We start from the raw sequence: 14727 nt of genomic DNA, 5'->3' as shown, positions 1-14727 counted from the left end.
TAATAATAGTAAAAAAGTTTGAAATATTGAGAGAATTACCAAAGTGTGACAGAGAGATGAAGTGAGCAAATGCTGTAGGAAAAATTTTACTGATAGACTTGCTAGATTGCAGGGTTGCCATAAACCTTCAATTTGTAAAATATGCAACATCTGTGAAGTGCAATAAAACAAGGTATGCCTATAGTTTTTTTCTTTTCTAAGACATTTCAAAGTTTTTATACAGTCATGTGCCACTTAACAATAGGGATACTTCTGACTAATGTGTCATTAGGTGATTTTGTCATTGTGAGATCATAGAGTGTACTTACACAAACCTAGATGGTACAACCTACTACTGTAATTACATGTGCTATACTTTCTGACTGGTGGCACAGTAGGTTTGTTTATATCAGCATCACCACAAACACATGAGTAATGCATTGCATTACAACACTATGGCAGCTAGGACATCACAAGGCAGTAGAAGTTTTTCAGCTCCATTAGAATTGTATGGGACCACCATCATATATGTGGTCCATCTTTGACCAAAATGTTATGTGACACATTACTATACTTAATGGTCCCAGTGGGCAAAGCCCATCTCCTGCATATTTTCCACAGCACTGACCTCAGGCAGGAATCAAATAACAGTCTTCACTGGAACTTCAAATGTGAATGTTTAGTCAACCCCCCATGTGCTTGTTATAGGACTATGAAAGACATATATTATTTAATATAGTAAAATCATAAGCTCAAGATGCATGTATTCAGAGACTCATGGTAAAATTTCTTTTCTCTGAGTTTTACATCATATTTGAAAGTTGATTCATTGTAAAAATAAAACACTGTGTATTTTTATCTTTTTATCTTTATCCTTCTCCTATGACTTATGCCTTTAAGCAAGTTACTTAATTTGTATCTCAGTTTCCATATCAATGAAATATGGTTGATGACTCTCTGATTTCTAAAAGATTCTTCCAGCTCTCTGTGGTGAAAAAAAAGACTTCTAATAAATGCAGGTTTTATTCCTGACTCTATGTCTTATTAGAAATCACCTTAAACCAACTCGTAATTGATTTGATCCTCAGTTTTTTCTCTCTAAAATGAGAAGAATATTATCTAACTCCTACTATTATTAGGATATTTTAGTAGGTAACATATGTAAAGTTATTGGCATAAAAGAATACAATAGATATTAATATTGTTTATTTTGTTGTACTTAATTTTTCTAGGGTTCTCCTTTTCTTGAAATGACATGGTGGTTAACAGTTATGTAAATATCACTTCCATATTATAATTTAGATTAGCAATGAAGATGAAACCTCCTAACAGCTGAGGATATTGTTCAAGATAATACATACTAGGGATCTAAGGGGAAAAAAAGAAAAAGAAAAAGGCTTTTTCAAGGAAGCTGATAAAAGCAATGAATTGACTCTAGCGAACAACTCCTTGCAGCACTAATAAAAATTAATTGACTGCCAGACTTATTTGCACACCCAAACTAGCATCATCAATACGGTGCCCTTGCCTGCAATGACAGGCATTATAGGACATCGGTACGTATAATCTGAGGACTATGCATATGCTTCTAGAGCATGTGGACAACTTGGAATATCTTCAAAAAATACTTTCCTTCCCGAATTTAAACTTTGGTCTCAGTTTTAAAGCACATTATCTAAGAAGGCATTCTTGTTCGACTGTATCTGAGTTAGATGCTTGTCCTCTGTAATCCCTAGCACATTCTACTTTCTCTCTCATTGCATGCTTAACTCAGTTTATTTTAAAGACCCACACAATTCCTTATAATTTCCACTGGATTTTAAATTCCATGAAGGAAAAGATCATGATGATCCCATTTATTACTACATCATCAGTACCTTAAAAAAATCTGCAATGTAATTTAGGAAATATTCAGGAAAGAAAAGTTGGATGAATAGGAATTTTGTATGACCTAAAGTTAAAGACAACAGAATCACATATTTGGACTGGTTATCATTTGAAGCCACAACGTAAGCTAATTTTGAATTATTTTTTCACATAAAATTATGTTGGGAAAAACTCCATTACTTACTATAAATGAGTGCAGAGAAAGAGCATTGAACTAAGAGGACAGAATATGCGATCAAGTTTCCCTCTTCTACTTACTAGGACATGAAGTGAGGATGGGAAGATGCAGGGTTTCGCAAGTCACTTAATCATTCTGAGACTTAGTTTCATTTTCTATAAATGGAGGATAAAGATAAAATATGCTCTCCTTTTATCCCAAAGGGCTATTGTGAAGTTCAGATATTATTATAGTGTAGAAGTATATCAAAAATAGTAAAAACCAAGGCAAATATAAGAATTTATTTGGAACATAATATTATTGAGACCATTACTATAAAATATATGTAAATCTTATTAAAACAGAACATAGACTGTTTGTATAATTAGAATGCTAAAAAGCACACTAGTGAGCCCCAGAAAATGTGTAAAGAAAAGTTCCTAGTAGCTAAAGAAAGGGGTATAAAAATTTTGATCTAGAAGATATAAAGCGGGAAGGAAACAAAAGAATCTATGCTTCTGATTTTATAGAAACTTGGGATAGGTCAGTGCAAAAAATACTTGAAACCTACTACATACCAAGGATTGCCATATGCACAGAAATCCTTGAGCAGCTCAGGTTAGTGGAAGTAACATCTGGATAAATTATTGACAGAAAGAGAATTCACCTGTGAATACTATTGACCCTATTATCCCTTTAAACAGTCTCATCCCCTATCTTTTTAAATTTATTTCCATCAGCAAATATTTTCTTTCCAATTCTCAACACTTCAAAAATAGTGAGAGGGTGAATGCATATGCCTGTGCCCATTTGAAGTCATTTTAAAGTTAACAATATGAATTAGAATTGTGTTTTATATACAGAGGGTACCAAAAATAAATGTATACACATTTTAAGAAAGAAAACACCTATATTAAAATTGTAATATTCAATATATACCAATAAAAAAAGATGAATACAAGTCAGGTGTATGCATTTTTTTTGGCACCTCTGGTACTTTAACCTTCAAGACAGAAAATAAAGTTTAATAAGACAGCCAAACCTCCTTCTTAGTTTATCAGTTTCTATTGCAGAAAGGAATGTATAGTCATCCAGAAATGACGCACATATTTTTCCATGTACTTAAAAATCTTTATTTATAGCATGTATTCCTCTGGATAAAATAGTAAACTAATGTGTTATTATGACTATAAACTGAGCTTGTCTGAAACCAGGAGACAGAACTTTAAAATTCTAGTTAACTTAATATGACAATGAAGTATGCAAGGTCATATAATGCCAGTAAATTCATGCAAATTTTGAGATAATTAAATTCAACTTCTATTTTCTAAAAAAACAAAGAGTATAAATATATGCAAAGTGATCAATATTTGTATTTATTCTTAGGTTTAACATGAATGGATATGACATTTTCTGATTATACAGATGTGAAAGTATAATTCACAATGCTTTGTAAAACCCAAAATATGCTTTTCTTATGCTCCTAATTTGACTAAAAATAGCTTTATTATTTGGGATAATTTTATATCTTAGCCTCCCAAATCCAGCATATATTTATTTTCTTTTTCTAGCACCCACTCACTCCAGATTGTAAATAGTCTCTTCCAAAGGAAAACTCTCTTTTTTTTTTCTTTTTAAAATCTCTGTGGTTAGGATTGAATGTACTTGCAATTTAAAAAAGTTGTTACAAAATATTCAGTTAGTCTTTTTGATAACATGTTATACATGAAACAGAATTGAGAAAAAGAGTTCATTCACAAAGTGCTTATTAAGTATTTAGTATGAGAATGTGGCAGGCAAGATCCCTGACTACTTTGAGCTGGCATTCTAAAACAATGTACCATAAAAAGCAATAACAGGAAGCCTTTATCTAGCCTGGAGAAAGTAAGAAAAATCTTTATAGAGCAAGCTGTTCTGAAGGATGACTATGCATTTTTTAGGCAAAGAGTAGAGGTATGAACATTCCAGGGAGAAAAAAAAATATGCAAAGCTTCTGAGCAGGGATAGAGTATACTAAGTTTGAAGACAACAAAATAACCTCCACATTACTATAGCTTATAGGAGCAAAGCTTGAGTATGGTATGAGATGAGGCTAGAGCAGTAGGCAAGAATTACAACAGGAAGGCTTTCATGGGTTACATTACGGAAGTTTTCCTCCTTCTAATAGCTATGGGAAGCCATAGCAAAACATTATCATATCTGTTACCTATTCAGGGGATCTATGGCATGAATGTCCTTATTGCCTGGCTGGCCCAGTGTGAGGTTAGACACACTGATGTGACTGGACTCCTTTTAAATACATGACCACAGGCAACTCCATGTGTGCTTTTAACTGCCCAGTAATATTATTACATTTTCCAGGCCCATATTCTCTCCTACTTGTTAGGGACTATTTCACACTTTTCTTCTCTCACCTCAATTCTTTAACACCTCACCTCATCCTCACTCTCAGTTAATTCTCTTGCCTCTTTTGTCAATAGAAAATAGAAGCAATTACAATAAACTTTCCAGGAGGTGGGAAGATGGACAAAATGGGTGAAAGCAGTCAAAAGGTACAAATTTCCAGGTATAAAGTTAATAAGCCATGGAGATGTAATGTTCACCATGGTGACTATGGTTCATAATCTTTCATTGTATATTTGAAAGTTGCTAATAGAATAAATCTTAAATGTTTTCATCACAAGCAAAAAAATTAACTGTGTGGTGATAGATGTTAGTTAACTGCATTTACTATGGTGATCATTACCCAATATATGTAAATATTGATTCACTATGTTACACACCTGAAATTAATATAACGTTATGTGTCACTTATATTTCAATTTAAAAAAGAAACAGATTGTCTAGCCCCTTCCACCATATCTACCAAACTGATCTGCAACTTTTCAATGTTGCCACTCATGGGCTCAGAATTAATCCAACAATGTTTGAGAGTGATGCCATCAAAATGTCAGAATAGGAGTTTTCTATTATCTTACCTCCAAAGAACACTGATTTTTGACAATCACCCATGGATGAAAGAGCCAAGTGTGGAAGTCCAGGAGTCAAGTAGAGAAGTTCCAGAAACTGTTGGAGAAAAAAAAATCTGAAATTGGAGACACTGAAGAAGGGTAAGAGGAGCCATTTGACTTGATATACATCATATGGTGATGGAAGGAGAACTGACTCTGGGTAGTGAGTATACAATGTGATATTTAGATGATATATCATAGAAATGTACACTTGAAACCTATGCAATTTTACTCACCATTGTCACCCCCGAAAATTTAATTTTTAAAATGTAGAGTTTTTGTGTGTGATAAGTATAAAATAGACTGTTATAAGATGATTTATGTAAGCCACAGGGTATCCACAAAGCAAGAACCTACAATAGATACAAACAAGATAAAGAGTAGGAATCAAGTACACCATTACAGAAACATTATCAATTCACAAAGGAAGCCCACAAGGAATAAGAGAAGTACAAAGATCCAGAAAAGTAAAATCAATAGGATGACATGAGTAAGTGTTTACCTATCAATAAGTACTTTAAATATTATTGAATTAAATTTTCCAATCAGAAGAGATAAATTGGCAGAATGGATTAAAGAAAAACAACACACAACTCTAAGCTGCCTAAAAGAGATTCAATTAATATTTAAGGACACACATTAGTTAAAAGTGAAAGGATAGAAAAATTGTGTCATGCAAATGGTATCAGACAAAATAGATATTAACTCAAAAGCTCTAATAAAGGGAAAAACACATTGTTATATAATGATAAAATGGTCAATTCATCAAAAAGATATTACAGCCATATATATATATATATATATATATATATATATATATATATATATATGGTTGTCGGAAAAGTCATGACACAATTTTGAAATGAAAAACATAGAAAAAATACGTCATGACTTTTCTGACAAACTATATATATATATAGTTATATATATAACTATATATATAACTATATATATATGTATATATTCCCTACATATTGGAACATATAACTATATTAAACAAATACCAATATACCTGAGGGAAAAAACAGACAACAATACAATAATAGTAGGGGACTTTAATACTGCACTTTCAGCAATGAATAGATCACCCAGACAGAAAGGCAATAAAAAAACATTGCACTTGAACTATATATAGTTCAGACCATATGGACCTAACAGATGTATAAAAACATTCCATCCAACAACAGCAAGCACATTCTTTTCAATCATACACAGAACATTCTCTGGGATAAATAATATATTAGAACAAACAAAAGAAGTGTTAGCAAATGTAACAAATTAAAATCATACCTGGTATCTTTTACAACCACAACGGTATGAAACTAGAAGTAAATAACAGGAGGAAAATTGAAAATTTTATAAATATGTGGAAATTAAACAACAGACTCTTGAAAAACCAATGGGTCAAAGAAGAAGTCAAAAGATATAAAAATTATGTTGAAACAAATGAAAATGAAAACAAAAGATAACAAGGAAAATTATTCCATTCACAATAGCATCAAAAACAATAAAAATGCTTAGGCATAAATTTTACCAAGGTAGTGAAAAATTTGTACACTGAAAACTATAAGACTTTGGTCAAAGAAATTGAAAATACATAAGTGAATGGAAAGGTACCTCGTGTTCATGGATTGGAAAGATTATTATTAAAATGTCTATCTTTACTACCCTAATCCATGTATAGACTCAATGAAATGCCTATCAAAATTCCAATGGCATTTTTTACTAAAATAGAAAAAACAGTCTGCAATTTGTAAGAAATTACATAGCTAAAGCAATCTTGAGAAAAAAGAATATAGCTGGAGGCATTTCACTTCCTGATTTCAACTATATTACAAAGCTGTACTAATTAAAACAGTGTGGTACTGGCACAAAAATAGATACATACACCAAGAGAAGAAAATCAAGAGCCCAGAAAAAAAACCCATGCATATGGGGTCAACTACTATTTGACAATGGAACCAAGAATATTCAATGAGAAAAGAATAATCTCTTCAATAAATGGCATTGGGAGAACTGAATAATCATATGCAAGAATAAAATTAGACACCTATCTTACACTACTCACAAAAATTAACTCAAAACAGAATACGGACTTAATGTAAAACCTGAAACTAATATTCCTAGAAGCAAACACAAGGAAAAGGCTCTTTAACAGTGGTCTTGGCAATAATTTTTTGGATGTAACATCAAAATCACAAGCAACAAAAGCAAAAATAAACAGGTGGGACTACATCAAACTAAAAGAATGATCAATACAATGTATAGGCACATTTGTAATGGGAGAAAATATTTGCAAACCATCTCTCTGAGAAGATATTAATATCCAAAGTATATAAGGAACTCATACAACTCAATAGGAACAAGTCAAACAGTGTGATTAAAATATGGGCCGAGAAGGTGAATAAATATTTTTCTTAAGAAGAAACACAGATAGATGATCAACAGGTAATTAAAAGGTGCTCGACATCAGTAATCTTCGTGGAAATGCATATCAAAACCACAGTATCACCTGACACTTATTAAGATGCCTATTATCAAAAAAGTCAAGAGGTAAATGCTGGTGACCATGTGAAGATAGGAGAACCCTTGTGCACTGTTGGTGGGAATGTAAATTGGTATAGCCATTAGCGAAAATAGTATGAGGGTTCCTCAAAAAATTGAAAATAGAGCTATCATATGATCTACCACTCCCACTTCTGGGTATATACCCAAAAGAAATAAAATCACTATCTTGATGTGATACCTGCACTCCCATGTTCATTGCAGCATCATTTAATCATTTATAATATTCAAGACATGGAAATAACCTAAGTGTCCATTTATAAATGAATGGATGAAGGTGATGTGGTATACATATACAACGGAATAGTATTCCGGCATAAAAAGAAGGAAATACTGCTATTTGTAACAACATGGATGGACCCTGAGGGCATTATACTAAGTAAAGTAAGTCAGGCAGAGAAAGACAAATACTGTTGATCTTAGTTAAATGTAGAATTTAAATTAAAAAAGTCAGTCACAGGGACCGGCGGAGTGGCTCATTGGTTAAGAGTTGGCTTGGGAGAGTGAGCTCTGAGCATCAGGGCCCCGGTTCAGGTCCCACATGGGCCAGTGACACTGCCCTCTACAACTAAGATGGTGAACAACAGCTGGACCTGGAGCTGGGCTGCTGTGAGTCGCCGGCGACAGTGTAGGCTGCAGTGGGGCTGCAGTGGGCTGCCGTCAGCTACTGTGAGTGGCCAGCAGCCAGCGTGAGCGCCCGGCGAGAACTGCTGTGAGCGGCCGTCCAATGGCCGACGAGCGACTGCCTCACCCAGGAAGAGAGCAATGATAATACCAACATGGGCCAGTGAAGCAACGTCCTCCACAACTAGACTGAAGAACAAAAGAACAGCAACTTGTCTGCTCCCCTTCCCTGATTTCCCAATGCTGTGCCCTCCCCCAATTCCCCAATAAAACCCTAAAAAAAAATGTTAGTCACAAAAACAGAGAGTAGAGTGGTGACTGCCACAAATGGTGGTGGTTGGGAGAAATGGGGAGATGTTGGTCAAAGGTTACAAATTTCCAGTTAAAAAATGAATAAGTTCTGGGGATCTGATGAACAGCATGGTAACTACCGTTAACAATATTGTGTTATATACCTAAAAGTTGCTAAGAGAGTAAAACTTAAATGTTCTCATCACATACAAACACACACAAAACATGGTAATTTTGTGAGGTAATGGAGGTATTAACCCTATTGTGGTTATCATTTTGATATGTATATATATTCATCACATATAATTGACATATAATATTGTACTTACACCATATTATATGTCAATTATATCTCCATAAAGTTGGAAAATTATTTTTTTTAAATGTGGCTATTTCAAATTGAGATGTGCAATAAGTACAAAATATACACTGAATTTCAAAAACTGAGTAAGAAGAACAGACCAGAAAATATTTCATTAGTAATTGCTTTTATTGATTTCATGTTGAAATACTAATACCATGGATATACGAGTACTATAATATGTTAAAACATGTTATTAAAATGTTGAAACATCCAACAATATCACAGAAAACAAATTAAGAAATAGGCTTTATTGATAAAATTTTAAAGTGATGTTCAGCAAGAAATATATTAGAAGCATATAACCCGCCCTGTTCTTTTATCACCTCCTAGAGAGGTTATGCTGAAGTCTAATAATCTATTAGATATGCAATGGATTTAGATTCCAGTGTAGTTACCCTGTCCCACGGTTGCTTTCCAGTTTTATAGGGCATGGCAGGCAGAATTCTAAAATAACTCCCAATAACCCTCACCTTTATATAAGCCCCTCCTCTTCTAGTATGGATAAAATCTGTGAATATGATGAGACATCCTCCCTGTGAGTATGTCATATATTGAGATTATACTATGTGTGTCTAACTAAGGAAGTGAGCCCTTTAAAAGCACAAGTTCTCTCTGGTTATTCACAAAAAAACGAGGAATTCAGAGAAACATTCTCCAACTGGCCTGAAAGAAAACAAGTATTCATATTGTGAACTGCCTATGGATTCCACATGTCAAGGAATTGCGAGAAACCTCTAGAAGCAGAGAACGGGCTTTGAAAAGCAAATAGCAGAAAAATGGGTCCACAGTCCTACAACCACAAGAAAATGAATTCTAGCAATAGTGAGACTGGAAGAAGTTACCAAGCTCCACATGAGAACCATATCCAGGCAAACAGCTTGCTTTTAGCCTGGAGCTGCTCTGATCAGAAAATCCAGTCATGCCACGCTCTTACTTCTGATTTACACAAACTAGGAGCTGTCAAATTGGTATTGCTTTAAGCTACTAAGTTTATCGCCATTCATTATGCAGCAATAGTACACTAACATAAATACTGGTATTTGGAAGTGGGCTGCTGCCATGACAAATACCTAAAAATGTGAAAGTTATTTGGAAATTGGGACATGGAGGAATGCTAGAAGAATTTTCAGGAACACGAGATTAAGTCTGTATTGCCGTAGACACACTGTTAATACAAATGTGTTTATTTATTTTATTTTATTATTAGTTTTAGGTGTTTACAGAACAATGCAATAGTTACCCTTTTCACTCCTCACAAAGTAACAACCCCCCTCCCCCCATCCACTGCCCTCCCACCCCCGATGTCATACTTCTCTATTACAATTCCATTAACTCCATTCCCACTCTCTACTCCACGTCCCATGACTATATGTGTATATAATTATAGTTGACATACATTATTATTCAACATCAGCTTCAGAAATACAGTGCGGTGGTCAGGCCTCTACACCGACTATGAAATGGTCTCCCTAACAAGACATGAGTCCATCTGACCCCCTAAAAAATATTTACAACATTATTGATTATATTCCCTAGACTGTCTTTTTCTATCCCTGAGGCCATATTACAATTACCCATTTGTATTGTCTCGTCCCTTCCCCTTCTCCTTCATCCCCACCCCCTCCTGACTAGCAACCCTCAGTTTTTCCTCTGTGTCTCTGAGACTATTTCTGTTTACATTTCTCATTTATTCAGTTTACAAATGTGTTGATAAAGACTGCTGGTAAAGGCTCAAAAGCAAATGAGGAACGTTCTATTAGAGACTGGAGGAAAGAAGATGATTGTTATGTAGAATCAGCATGTTTAGGGAAAAAAAATGTGTCCTGCAGTTATGTAGAAAGCACAACTTATGAGTGATGAACCTGGAGATATAGTTAAGGAGATTTCTGTGCAAAGTGCTGCCTGGTTTCTTCTGGCTACTTGCAAACATAAGAGAAGGGGATAAGTTGATGGAAGAAATGTCAAATAAAAATAAACCAGCATCTGATAATTTTGAAGCTTATCATCCTCTAAGGATGACAAAAAATGCTAAAAACAAGAAATGGATGTTAAAAGTATGGCATAGAAGAAAAACTGAGCGTGTGTCTCTACATCCTTTTACTAAAACCTCAGGAAGCTTAAAGGATTGAAGTATCAGTCATAGAAAGGCTTTTGGAAGTGATTAAACATGTGATTCACATGTTCTCTTAATCAAACCAGAGGTCCTCTATGAAGCTTAAGAGCATTGTCCCTCAGGTATTTAGGGCAAAGCTAAAATTAAAGAAGAAATTATCTCAGAAATATATATGGACCAGCCTTTTGTCTAATGGCGTGAAAACCTGTGCAATTTATGCAAAGCCCACAAGGCTCCTGAATAAATTATATCCGCAGAAACACTGCCAGCTGGAACTGAGAGAGATAAAGAAAGTATAAAATAAAAGAAGTCTGTCAGGTCCTCAAAATTCTAATGGCAGGTAGTGGGTTAATAGAACCACTGAGATGCATAAACATTCTACTGTTCATGAAAAAGGGATGGTTTAGCGGGTAGAGTCCAGAGCCCAGAGGACAGAACCAATAGCCCAAAGATCCTAAAAAAAACATCTCAGAAGGGAAAACCAAAAGCTAAAGGGGATTATTCCTAGGCCCTGAAACCTAATTAAGAAAAACCTACATTTCCAGGCTGGCTTCCCAAACTGTTTAGAGCCATGAACCCTTTATACCTTCCATTTCCCCGCTTTTTGAAACATGATGTGTATCAGTGTTTCCCTATGCTTACCTCACCATTGTATGTTGGGAGTAATGGGGGCAGATAGTTTAGGAGAGCTGTAGAGAAATTGTGCCCCAGGAATTTTCATACCTAGGAGCCTCACCCTAACCTGAGCACCTGATTAAATGATGAGATTCTGAGCTTTGAGCTATAGGGGAGAAAAACATTATTTTCCTTGTACCCTTCTGAGTGATTGGCTGAAACTCCTATAATAAATGACAGATTAACAAAAGAAAAACAAACATGTTTATGAACACACCGTGTTTCCCCCAAAATAAGACCTAACTGGAAAATAAGCCCTAGCATGATTTTTCAGGATGCTTGTAATATAAGCCCTACTCCAAACATAAGTCCCAGTTGAGGTCGTCAGCCAGACATGACTGTTTGAATAAATGTAGATTTTCGTACATGAATAAATGAATACATGTAGATTGTTGGAGCAAAATTAATATAAGACCCGGTCTTATTTTCAGAGAAACATGGTATATACCTCATGTATTTACCCAGGGGAAAAAAATGAGTAACGCAAAGAGGTGACTTAGCACTCCAGCTTAAACACCATCTCTGGCTAAAGAAAAATGGTGTGGGGAAGACAGTTATGGGTACGTTACCAGGAAAATCACGGTAAATAAGAGTAAGGTTTATTAGGCAGATTTAATTCTGTGTCTTCTCCATTGATGAGGGTCTAAACTTGTCTCTGGGCATTTACTTTTGTCTTTCCTGGTAGAGAGGAGAGGAGGGACACCTTTGTAAATTTATGTCCTGCTTTAGGGTAAATAGGAGGAGGGCAGGGTGCTTCTTTTGTATCTGCTTCTTCTCAATTGCTTCAGGTAAAATAACCCTTATGCCAAAGTGGCATATTTGGGGGCACTATATTCTGCTACCCTTCATAGCTGAGAAAATCTAAATGAGATTTTTAACTTCACCTAATGAGATAATAAGGCATATTTAAGTGATGAGATTTTTTACTTGAGCTGATATTAAAATGAGATGATAATTTGGGTAATTTAGGATGGTTCAAATATATTTTGCATGTAAAAGAGGCATAAATCATAGGAACCAGAAGCTAGATCGCCATAGGTGAAAGGATCTTTGTTCCCTGATGTGAGTCCCATGATTATGTTATATTACATACCAGAAAGAATTTTCCAGATGTAATTAAGTTTACTAATCATTTGACTTCAAGAAAGGGAGAGTGTGGAAGGAGAGGCTACCATGATCACATGAGCCCTTTGAAAGTAGAGAGAGATTTCTGGACAATTCAAAGGTGGGGAGGAGGTGATGACAACTTGGAAGCAGCTGAGAATGATTCAACTCAAGAAAGATATTGTATTGCTAGCATGGAAGTCAGAAAGGGTCAACACAGAACATATCTGAGAATAACATCGATGAGCTGAGTGCAGCCCCCAGTGGACAGCCAGCAAGAAAACAAGGATCTCAGTCCTACAGCTAAAAGTAACTGAATTATTTCAACAACCTGAATAAGCTTAGAAGTAAATTCTTCCCCAAGCCTCCAAATACATATCTACAATAGCCAAACTGACACACTGATTTTGGTCTTATACGACCCTAAGCAGAGAACCTATCTGAACCCACCCAGACTTTTAACTTACAGAACTATAATATTATATAGTGTTGTTTTCAACTGATTAGTTAGCGATAAGTCATTATGTGGCAGCACACATGACAGCAACTTTATCCTTGGGAGGATAATTAGACTACCGGGTGTCAGGATGTCTGAGCTTAGGTGACAACAATTTGGAAGAGGTGTCTTGGAAAGCGAACTGCCTGGCATCTGGAGAACTTGAGTGAAGATGCAAACTCCCCTGCTTGGATGGAGAACAGGACAGAACCACAATCACCTGTGAAGCTGCATTCAGGTGCAGCCCATCCTGCTGGGAGATGAAACTGATCACTAGAACCAGCTGTATCTTTGTCCAGGCAACCCATCTTGTACTCTGAAGATAATTTTTAGATATCCCTGCTTGTCTCACCACATAATCTATCTGTATTTATTCCAGTATACTCTGATTTTCCTTACATTGCTGAGTGACTTTTCTGTGCTCCCATCTAAGTAAGGCCAACTGTTTTGTGCACTCAGGCCCAGCTATACTAAACTACCCAAGAATATCACTCTAGCTAATTTCCTCACTTTCTTTAATGATCAAAATTCCCCTCTCTATTGGACCATTTCCATTAGAATGTAAACATTTTATTTCTTTAATCTAAAAATAAAATAACATACATATTTTTTATCTTACATCATCCTGTAGCTAACATGCATTTCTCTACCCACTCCCCTTATAGCAAATCTCCTTGAACAAGTGGTTGATAACTTATTGTCTTAAAATTCCCTTATTTCATTCTCTTCAACTCATTTTAAACAAAAATTTGCCCTACCATTCTTTCTGAGGTCATCAACGACTTGTATAATGATAAATCCAATAGCCATTCTCAGCGTTCATCTTACATGGTCTATCAGTAGCATCTAACACAGTGATAAAGTGTTCTCTTATCTCACTACTTACTTATTTTGAGCCACCTCAATATTTTTTTTCTTTTTATCTGCTCTGCATCCAAATATTACAGTATTTCAATCTTATTGCCCCTCCCCCAGGGAAGACACTGTAAATATTAGTAAAGGTAATGGAGAAATAAAAAAAGGAAAGAGGAAAACGTAAGGCTGGTTATCAAGCAAGTTTTCATTCTATGCTAGAGAAGCTTAATTCTACTGGGAAACTATGAGAGGCAGTGTATAACACACACATTGTACTTGTCCCACATAAGGGATGAAGGAAAGTAACATATTTACCTATCAACTCTTAGCTTAGGTTGGCATCTAGTCCTGGGTGAGTGGCATTAAATACCCCAAAACTATCAGTTTTCTATGTTTAAGGACAGAGTGGACTTTAGTGTTAAAAGATAACCCTAAAAAAACAAAACAAAACAAAACAAAAAAAACCCCGCAGATACATAAGTGCTGACCTTTGGAAGTTTGGTTGGTTTGCACAAAAATGGCAATGCCAAGGGATATGGGCAGGGCACCAACATTAGTTATTCTTGGGATATATATGAGGTGTGATCATAGAATATGGTGAATGTT

Source organism: Hipposideros armiger, unplaced genomic scaffold (genome assembly GCF_001890085.2).
Source record: "Hipposideros armiger isolate ML-2016 unplaced genomic scaffold, ASM189008v1 scaffold_492, whole genome shotgun sequence".
NCBI lineage: Eukaryota > Metazoa > Chordata > Mammalia > Chiroptera > Hipposideridae > Hipposideros > Hipposideros armiger.
The sequence above is the reverse complement of the archived record's forward strand: the minus strand, read 5'-3'. Positions refer to the sequence as shown.